Source organism: Falco rusticolus, chromosome 14 (genome assembly GCF_015220075.1).
Source record: "Falco rusticolus isolate bFalRus1 chromosome 14, bFalRus1.pri, whole genome shotgun sequence".
Classification (NCBI taxonomy): domain Eukaryota; kingdom Metazoa; phylum Chordata; class Aves; order Falconiformes; family Falconidae; genus Falco; species Falco rusticolus.
In genome coordinates, this window is record NC_051200.1 from 7,814,638 (window position 1) to 7,825,510 (window position 10,873).

At 44.2% G+C, this 10,873-nt stretch overlaps 1 long non-coding RNA gene across 1 annotated transcript; it reads left to right on the plus strand.

Moving 5' to 3' along the window:
* The first annotated feature begins 98 nt into the window (after window positions 1-98).
* On the plus strand, window positions 99-4,645 carry LOC119157538. The gene is made up of 2 exons (XR_005107558.1): window positions 99-535; window positions 3,578-4,645. It is a non-coding gene; the product is annotated as an uncharacterized LOC119157538 (long non-coding RNA).
* Window positions 4,646-10,873: the final 6,228 nt, after the last annotated feature.

Below are 10,873 nucleotides of genomic sequence, written 5' to 3' on the forward strand. Positions count from 1 at the left end.
CTGAGGGGCGGGGCGGCGGCGGGAAGGCGGGGCCGGGCCGCCTCCGCGCGCTGGGGAACGGGACGCGGCCGGCGGGCGGGCTGAGGCGCGGGCAGGGGTGAGGGCGGGAGGAGGCCGGGGCGCGGCTGCTGCCCGCAGCCGGAGCGGAGCGGAGCGGGGCTGGGCCGCCGCCGGCGCTAGGTGGTGGTGTGAGCTCGGCGATGGCGGGCGCCGGCCGGAACGCGGCTGAGGCGAGGGCGGCTCCGCGGAGGGCGTCGCCGGCCGCCATTCCCCGCCCAGGCGGCAGCAGGGATGGCCGGGCCACCGCAGCGGCGGCTCCGGGGGAGGCGGTTGCACAGAAACTGTGGCAAAACCAGCTTCGGGGTGGCGTTAGACCCGCATCAGAGCTGCCGGCGCCCTCCCTGCGCCATCCTGCCGTGCGGGGCCGCGCCTCAGCCTTCCTGACAAGGCGGTATCTCTTCGGGCGCTTACTAGCGAGCGTGCCAAACTCGGGAGAAAAGGGAAGAAATTATCAGACTTCTGGGGTTTTCTTCAGGTAATACCCCCTGGCCCTTCCCCCCCCCCCCCCAAAAAAAAAAAAAAAAAAAAAGACAGAAGCAGTAGCCACAAGGTACTATTATAACACAGAAAAGTGTCTGGACATGGACGTTTTTATCCAGGCTTCTTTCAGTGGAAGTTCTGGTGAAGTAAAACTTCCGATAAAGGAGGTACTAGCCTGATGTGTGGACTTGCTGTGGTGTTCACATGGAGCAGCTGGAGCCCGGAACACAGCTAAGCACTGCTGGTGTCCTCTGCTCCTCGGTATCAGGCCTGAGAAAGCAGGGTGATGTTTTGGGTCTGAGTAGTTGTCTCTGCAAACTGTGTCCTCACCATCCTTCAGAAAGAGCCCAAACCAACGCCCAGTCAGAATATCATCGTTCCCTCCTCACGAGTGAGTGCCATCGGTTCAGGGCACCTGCGGGAAAGCGTGGTGTGCCAGCCTTGATCTCGCCTAGTCGCTTGGCAGGTGGTCCATACCTCGATGGCAGATGGTCCGTACCACTGCTTTGGGTGACAAAGGCCGCTTTGAACCTATCATTGGGACATTTAGATAAATAAAATCAAAAGCAGTGCTTTTAATATATTTTCTAATTCTCCGTGTTAGGAAAATTTTAACTCTGTGGGTTTAGTGATAAAAAGGTCTTTTGGGATATGCTCAAGACCTCTCAGTTCTAAGGTGTTTAATCATGTTGGCCCTTGCAAGGTAGGGTGTTTGGTTCCACACCCTGTCTGGTTTGGGAAGCTCCTTGTTTTATTGATCAGTACTTGGACCTTGATCTGTCCTTTCATGGTATACACTGACTTTTGCTTCCACCTGCTGTGTAACTTGGAAAACCCATTGTTTGATCGATCTGATGACTGAGAATCGTATTTGGTAGTAAAGTAGGTCTGCGTTTTGACCCATTTAGGATACTAAAGAAACCTCTGAAACTTCAGAATTATTCAACTGTATTACCTAGATGACAGTTAATTCTGCTCAGTGTAGACGTGACACTACTACACTTCATTGTATTGATACTACATGTTAGAGGAATAGATGTAGAAAAACTTGAAGTTTGGAAGGAGATTTTTCTTTCATTTTTACAATACATACTGTTCAAGAGCAAGGAAAAAACTCGGACTCCAAAACAACTCCAACCCTGAATTTGACCATGAACCAGACACTGAAGGGAGGGAAAAAGAAGCTCTGTTTATTCCTAGTATCCTAGAGAAACCATCTAAGAACAGTTCATTCCTAGATAAAGAAAGGCCAGGAAACATTGCTGAGATTGATATAATCTTGTTATGTGCCACTGGTACTGCAAGTTACAGTTGCTCAACTTCAAGCTCTCTTTTCACCTTGCAGCATATAAAAAAATATTTGTATGCCTCAGAATGTATCTTACTTAACAAAAAAGTAAGAAAGATATTTAGAAATAAATGGGCATAAGCAAAATTATGATACATCAGTCAACATTATCTAAATTAATAAATCCTTTGCTATACATTTCTTGCTAGCAAGCTTATTTGGCAATGCCTTTAAATGGAACTGAGGTTCTAGTCAGAACAGAGTTGGCCCCAGCTAAATACCACATGCATTAGCTCTGCTCCCACACAGGTTTTCCTCTCTATTCCATAGACAACAACAGTTTCCTTCCTGAAACCATTCTGTTAACAACATCTATTAGATGGGTTGATAAAGCAGTTCTAATATAATGCTCTCTTCTTGTTAGTTGAAGAAAACATTGGGACTCGGGTAACTTTCATATTCTTGCAAATCAGAGTAGTTCAAATGGCTTTAAAATATTCCTACTTGGGTTTTTTTTTTCCTTTTATATAGCCAGCATGAATCTGTTAGAGATGAAGCAAAATTAGCTCTGCTACACCTCAGCATTCTTCTTGCTGCTCTATTTCCACTTTGGAATTTGTCCGGTATATTTAGTGAATCTTTGAGAGCATAGTTAATGCTTCTGAACAAAGTATGCTTTGCCTGGTTTCTCTGTGATATGCTTTACCATGGCTGAGTACATGGGGACCATTCTTGCCAAGCTGGTTTTGGTCCTCACATTCTTTCATTGTTCCTTTGGAAGCCCTCCACAAGAATTCTTTTCTCTAACTTACCTGATTGATGAATCTAATTCAAACTATGGCTGCAAAAAAGTTTTCAGAAGTTTGCAAAGATACTGATGCCTAATTTGTACTAGTTGGGAGCAGACTGCCAGAGCTGCTGATCACCTGGAACTATTGCTGGCTTTCATTCGACCTGCAAGGACCCAGGCTTTCTGAAGGACAGATGAGGTATCTTAGTCTTTGAGCTTACCGAGAACTAGTGATGAATAAAACCACTGGCAAGTTAGATCTTTACTGTCCAGCCTAAAGTCTGATTTGTAACTTCACACCTGGGAATTTGAGATATTTCAGTAACGTACCATAGTACTGCATTACAAACAGCTTGTAACATCAAGTAGCAACCATAGAAGTTTTTGCCTTGTGGTCCAAGTGGCTCCTTGGAATTTGTAGATTAAGTAAAGAAATTAAAAAGCAAGATTAAATGTGCCTTACAAGGACATGAGGAATTTGAGCCTTCTAGAGAGAGACAACATATTATATGAGGCCATCCAATACATTGATGTAGGCAAGCTCTATCACACCTGCCTGTTTCTCACAGCTGGTCTAATATGGGTCTTACTTCTTCCTCATTCCCCCCTCCCCCTACAATAATTTAACTTACTAATGAGGAAAAAGAAAGGAATGATGAGATGCTGTAATCTCTTATTTTACTGAGTAGTGCCTACCTGTGCCAAGAAAACAGAACCCCTCCCTAAATTGAAGAGGTCCTGTAGGTCAAGTGTGCTCCTAATGCTGGCAGCAGGCGTTCTATTAAGCTGTTGTTAGTGTGGGTCTGTTCCAGGTGCAGAGCAGGCACCTGACCCAGGAATGTTCTGAATTACATCTAGTCCTCAGGTCAAAAGCATATATCATCTTTCTGCTGGTCTTCTTTTTTTTTGTTTGTTTTGTTTTTATTTGCGTTTCTGTCACACTTCTGTTTATTTTTCAGTTGCATCTTCTGACTTTGTAGCTGTGCTCTTCATCCAATGAAGTGCGAGAAGAAAGAACTTTGCAATGTGAAGATGACACTATGCAGAAGGCTATCAAGATCCTGTCATTCCTGGAGATATATGTGTAAACATCTGCAGTGTAAACCAGCTCCAGATGGGAATTTTTACCAAGTTTTACAAAAGGTGTCAGAGAGGGAGGTTGGAAAGGCGGAGTCTGCTCATGTCTGAGAATTGCTTTCCTCAGAAACAGACTGATGGGAGCTTGCAAATAAAATCTCCTCCCCAGCTTCATCTTCCCCCTTGCTTGCTTATCTTTTAGGCTGCCTGGACTATGGTTTTCAATTCAGTCATGCCGAACAGGACTGACAGTCACTATGACAAGAAAGCTGGCTTGGTCAGTTTGTGCAGCAACTGTGCTAGAAAAATTTTGGAGATGCCTTGTCTTGTAACTATGGATTAAAATCTGGGTGTGAATTCTCAGTATGGGCTCCTTTTTTGAAAGGCAGCAGATGTTGAAAGCAATCTGGGCAAGCTGTAGATACTTCTGAAAGAGGCAAGGAAAGAACGACACACAAGTCTGCATGTGATTCTTGCAATGTAACAGTCTCAGTATCCCTAGAAAGCACAATGATTGACACTGAAAGGGTAAAGTCCCTGACTTCCTGAAAATGACGACTTGGATTTGCTTACAGGTCTGATAAGCCAGGAGCGTTTTGTGTATCAAAAATAACTGGATGACATAAAGGAGACTTGGTGCATTCACAGATTGAATCAAATCAGTAGCACTGTTAGAGGGAGTAGGAAATGTTCTCTCTGCTCTGGTAGTGTTGGATGGGGAAATGGTATCCATTGCATGTACATGTGTTCTTCACAAGGACCAATTTTTGCTTACGCTGGAAACATTCACTTTGCATTTTGGAATGCGTGAGCTGTCTTCACTGGTGTCACTATATCCCTGAAGTAGGGCCTGTTATTTCTCTGCTGCTATGAAAGTGTGCTAGTTCTGCTACGGAGCAGGCCAGTCTGTTTCGATGTGAATTGACAACCAACTTCAACATTAATAGATTTAAAGATTAGAAAAAGGGAGGTATCAGTGAGCTAGGATGGTAGAGTTTTCTAGGTGTAACCTTACAACATTTTAGTTGTAGAAGTGTAATGAGACAGGCATGGATTCTTATCTCAGTTTTATTTAGCTGAAATCTGCTTCTGTTGATTACCAAGAAAGCTTTTGCTGTCTGTCTTTGCTCTGTTTTAGTTAAGTGCTCACATACAAAGCAGTAGAGACAAGATGGGGGTGACTGAGTAAAAAGAAGAAAGCCATGGTAGGAAGACAGACATGTGGAAGAAATATTGCTTGGTTGGGTTTTTTTTTCAAAATCATCTAGGTGTCTGGTTAGATTAAACACACTTCCAGGCGCAAGCCAAATTTCTGTCTGTTCCACAAATGGTTCCTTTTATCTTTGGTTTTCTGATTTTATTAAATACTTGAAGACAGTTCAGTCATGCTTGGTTTCACACAAAGTTGGCTGGCTAAGCAGCGGTCCAGTGGAATCCAGTTTTCAACAGGTTAAGGTAGCGCTCCGTTAGTTTCCCAGCCTGATGGATTTCCAGCTGTTCTAGTGCAATGTCCTCAGTGGGAAAATCTTTCAGACCCTCAAAGTCACCCCACAGCCTCAGAGATGTTACGTGGATTATGTACACTGAGAAGATGGCTCGTGCCGTGCCCCAGACCCGCTGGGCAACGCGCCGGATGCAGACCCCTTACGTGGCTTCGCATCTTCCCGAGCGCTGTGTCTCGAGAGCAAGGCCACAGCACCGCCACGACCTCCACGCTGTGGGTTTGCTGCACCCAGCTGAATGATGGCAGGTCTCCTGGGTCCGAGCCCGTGGGAATTCCCGGGACACCAGTGCGGAGGCCCAAGAAGGTAACACGGCCTTCCCACCCCGCCCGGGCAAGAGAAAGCCCCAACTCCGGCGATGTCGGAAGCCTCCATTTTATTTACCGCGGTTCCCCCGGCCGAGCGCAGCGGCGTGGCACGGCGTTCGTTTCGGGGGTCTGCGCTGCTCCCCCGGCCCCCCCGCCGCTCCCCCGGTGCGAGGGAGGTGGGGCCTGCTACCCTGCTACCTGCCGCTCGGGGCCGGTGCCCGGCCGGCGCGCAGGGTGCCGCTGGGCGGCGGCGGGCGGGGCCGCTCCGGGGCGGCGGAGCGGCGCGGAGCGCTCGGGTGGCGGCGGTGAGTGGCGGCGGCGGCGGGGTCGCGGGGGGGCCGGCGGTAACCGGCAGGGGAGGCGGCCGCAGCCCGGCAGCGGGGGACTCCCGGGCAGTGGTGCCGCCCTGCCCGCCGCTCGGCAGCGGGGCCGTGCCGGTGTGGGGCAGCGCTGGCGGGCGTTTTGTGGCGTAGGCGAGCGGCGAGAGCTTTCCCCGATGCGCTCTTTGTTCAAACGCTTTATTCGCCAACTGCTGCTAACGGCTCCTTACTCTTCCTGCCAATGTTGGGTCTGTCGGGCTGAACTGGCATCCTTACCCTTCACTTAAGACCTTGCGGTCTTTCAGTGTCAGATCTCCGCATCTTATGCCCTAAAACATTTTTTAACCAGTTTTAGCAGAAGTAGGCACGGTTACTAATATGAGCTCGACTTGACTTTCCCTCTTGCATTGCTAGCAGAATTGTTGGCTGTCTCCCACATGCCAAGTATTAACACTGGTGTTGCGGACTGGGGCAATCCATGTGATCTTGGAGCGAGCGTGCAGTGGTGGTGTGAGAGGAGTAGTAGGGTCTTGTAAAGGGAGCAGATCGGATCCATAACCTGTATTAGAATGAAAGTCACCCACTGTGTCATTTCTTTCACAATTATTTTGCTGATACACTCCATAATTTGAGAGTTCAGTCTTATAAACAACTGTATGCAGGAGTAAAGCCTTAATCATGTAATGACTTTGATGGATTTCCTGTGATAACTATCCTTGTGCAAGTAGAATGGCTCATGTAAGGGCAAGTGCTTTCATCAAGGTAACGAGCTGCATGCAGGGTATGAGCACGGAGTATTGCAGAACCTCAGCAAACCACCTCCAGTCTTTTCCATAGTCTAGTCCAACTGCTGTCTTGGAAATGTCATTGGAAATGTCCCTTTCCCCTTCCAGCCATTGTGCTGTGCCCTTGCACCACATCCTACAGAGATCTCTCAGTGTGGTGTCCTCTGCCTAGACCCATGCAATCAGTTTGTCTGATGCCGATTTGGATGGGGTTTTGTTCATTTCAGACTTGATGTAGCAGGTTGGAGGACTAGAAAGAGGTAGCCTAGTACACATAGTCTGAGCTGCTTGGGATTACTGTCACTGTGGATCTTTTACACTTTCTGTTGCCCTGATACTTGGTGGAAACTGAAGGTTACAGGTAACTTCAAGTATAGTGTTAGCAACCTTTAAAACAGAAAGGCAAGTTTGATGGCATTACCTTTTGTTAACAGCTTCATTAATGTGAATTTTCTATTTTGTTTTCTCTTACACAACATAATAAATGATAATTTGGACTCCAGTACCTTTGCAGATACGTAATAAGATGAAAAATGCAAATATATATTTGTCTTGCTGTTATAAAACAAATACAAGGAAAAATTAATTCAGTGATTTAATAGACATGAAATAACTTTCTGCACTGGTTGGTTGATTGGTTGTTTATAATTTGGACTTCTGGTTATACAGTGTATGGAGCAGTACGTTGCTGGAGCAGTACGTTGCTAGTGCTGTAGACCAATTCCTGAAGAATATTGCACCTGAAAAGTTGCGTTGACTTAGTGAAATTGCTCATCTGTTTCTAAAGTGTGTCAGTAGATGACTTAATGCAAGATCAATACAGTTACACTTCTCCAGACTGAGCTCCTACATAGTCAAAAAAATGCAGCCCTGTGGCACAGGTGGGATGTGAGGTTTGCAAAGATTCCAGAACTATCCAGCCCAACAGAGAATCTGGGTCCATATCTGCAAAATTCAAAGTGGCTCAGTTCTTACTCACTATAGTATAAGTGCAAAGCACTTCCCACCTTAGACTTTATGACTGACTAAAGTTTAGTATATATAGATATTTATGTGATTATATATGTATACAAATGCTTTTTCTGCTATGCAAAACCAAGTTACTTGGATGTTACATGAACCAAAAGTATAGTTCATGGGCTTTTTTACGTGAACCAAAAGTATACTTCATGGGGTTTTTTAGATCATTGTGAGTTTAAATACTTCTCCACTTAAGCTGTTTGCTTGTGTTTCTGTCAAAGATTTGATGGAAATTTTCTGAAAATGAAATGTCACAGATTCCTGTGACCACAAAGGTGGAGATATGCCGGGTGCAGATTTGATGACTCAAAACTCTTTGTCCTTTAGAACCCACAGCACAGGTTTTTGGCTGTATTCAGACATTTGGGAAGTAGATCTCCATTTAGACTTTTTTTTTTAGTCTTCCCAGGAGCCAGTTAAGTGCAGACTTAACTAGCAAAAGTTAAGTTTTACAACTCCAGAAGTGTTACTGGCATTGGCTTTAGTTTCAAAGTTAATATTTGCCTCCACTTGAAATGTGTCTTTATGTACTGGCCAGAGAATTTGCTGCAGACAAATGTACAGCTATGTTTTCTGTTACCAGAAGAAGATAGATGACAGTCAAAGAAGAAATGAGAAACTGTACTTGGTCCAAAGAACTGCTTAGTACAGGGCCATTTCTTTAGATTCTAAATAAATTTATTTAGAGATCAATGTTTACTGAGAATATTTCACAAGAAAGCACTAGCTGCAAGTGCAAGTGCAAATACTGGGACGATGCATAAGCATTAAGAGAAGGCTAAGATGTTACTCAGCTTTGAACAGCTGTGAAAATGGACACTCAGTGAACAATCCTGTGTGTATGTGGGAGAGACTAATATGTTTAATACCAACAAACACATCTTTGACTGCTTAATCTCTGCTAAAATCCACTACAACTTTGACCAGAATGCTTACTGTGTCTGATACTGTTAGAAGTGTGTTATTCATTCACATTTATTTATTTATATGAACTCTCACTATATAAATGAAAAGAAAGCACACATTGGTTTAGCAAACTGGGGAGTTGATTTTATTTTTTTTTCCCCTGAGGATTTTCAGTAATCCTTATGTTTGTACTGTGGACGGTGTACGTGGTGTGGTTGGTCTCAATATCTTTAGTTATGTAACGTAAACATCAAGCTGTGTAGTAAGTCAAACAGGGGACAAAGCAGTGTGACTGTAGTCCCTGTTGTACATCAGACTGCAAGCTTAGGTTATGATAGGAAGAGCTGAATTCTGTGGAAAGATTGTAATTGATTTTAATGAGCTCTGGATATGGGCCAAACTCAAGAATCGGTGGCTTGACTATATTGGAATGCCACCAACATCATGTTGAGTCATGCATACACAGATACATATACATCCTCTTAAAGTTTAAAATAGCTTCCAAAAGGAATGCCAATGCCACAAGCATAGATGCCATTTGAATTTCATCAGTTTCTTCTAAATGAATTCAAACACGTTCTGTGAGATTTTGTTACTTGACATTGGTTTTAGTGGAAATGTAGTCAGACAGGGCTGCATCCCCCCATCATTCCCTCCGATGAGTTTCTATGCCAATTCTTCTGTTTAAGGGCAATCTATTGTGTAGTTTAAGCATAAAGCTAAATAGATTCCTCTCCATCTGAAGAGGTTTATCTCCGTATCTTTGGTTGACAGCTTGTATGTGCAGTGGAAGGAGTGTTACAGGTTAGAACTTGAAACCACCTCTTTGGTGAGCAGCAAACACTGGGATTTCCAGATGATGTTATTAACAAAGTTAGTTTTAACTGGTGTTCCTCCCTCCCTCCTCCTGACTTGTCATTCCCCCCATAAATCTTATGAGACCTCATCAGGTCATAGCTTGCAAAGCCAAGTGATCATGCAAGACTCCGAACATTCTTCTGACCAACCAAACCCAGGCAAAACTGCCAAAATACATACTTGGGTGAAAAGCTTGAAAGCAGGATCTTTAATGAATCAGAGCCTGAAAATGAAGAAAGCACCCAATATTTCCAATATATCCGCTTGTTTAAGCCATCACATAGTTTTGCTGACTCAGGAATGCTGATTTTGGGGTGGCCGCACTACTTCAAACTCTTAAAACTGGAGGAAGTAATAAGGATCTTACTTCACAACTTCTTTTTAAATTGCTGCTTAAAAGCCTGAGGGGGAAAATGGTGGTTAGTGCACATACTTACCTTGCTTACAACTTTGACACCCTCTCTAGAGCTAACCTCAGCAAAATGGAATGTCAAGGATTTACAGCTTATCCTGTTTTCACTGCCATTCTTAGGCTTTTCACCTGCTGTTCCAGCCCTTTCTTCTTTCTGCTGAACATGCATTTCTTAAATTTAACTGGTATTTGCTAGTAAGAAGAGTCTGCCATCATTCATAGAAGTCTATTTAGTATTATTGCTATACTTTGCCAGAAAATGTTACAGTAGCTTGCAGTCAAGTGCATCCTTTCCCTTCTTCCAGTTTACACTTCATAAGACCATTTATGTATTCCACTAGGTTATGTGGGAAGGATACCTTGCAGCACAGAAAGGGTTAATGCTGCTTTAGTTTGGCTGGTTCTTTGTTAGTCTTCCAGTCTTTGCTCTTTTGAGTGCCCAGATTTTTTTATTTTTATTATTTTTTTTTTTAGATTGCTACCTTAGGACAGTTGGAGCTGCAGCCATTGCCATGCGATCACCTTGGATCATGGTTCTGGCAAACCAACATCTTTTCCCAGGCCTGGAACTTGCTGACTTGCTGCAATGACTGCAGCCAGATAACAGGGGTGTAAGGCTCTTTCTTGCAATGTCAGGATAAATTTTATCCCTATGATTCAAGAAACTATTTGTATATTCCTAAGCACTGGTAATGGCAGGAGGGAGAAGGTTTAGAGAAGATGCGTTCTCTCATCCTATTTTCTTTGAAAGCAGTGTCAGGATTTCTGAATTCTCCTGAATTTACCCTCTGTTTTTTATATTATACATTTCATTATCTCGGCAGGAGGAAGTAAAAGGGGGAGGGAAAGAAAGCAGAGGAGGTAAGCTGCGTGGTTTACTTGACATTTGAGAAATGGTCCAAGAGTTTCTCTATAAATTTAAACTATAGACCTGTGGTATAATTACCCAGGAACGTGCTACAAATGGGGATTGTTTGTGAACGGTGATTGCTTAATTTTGTTGCTTTTACAATTTATATGTTATATTCAAGTCTGCCAGCATATGATTTAACACCTCATAGGGCGCT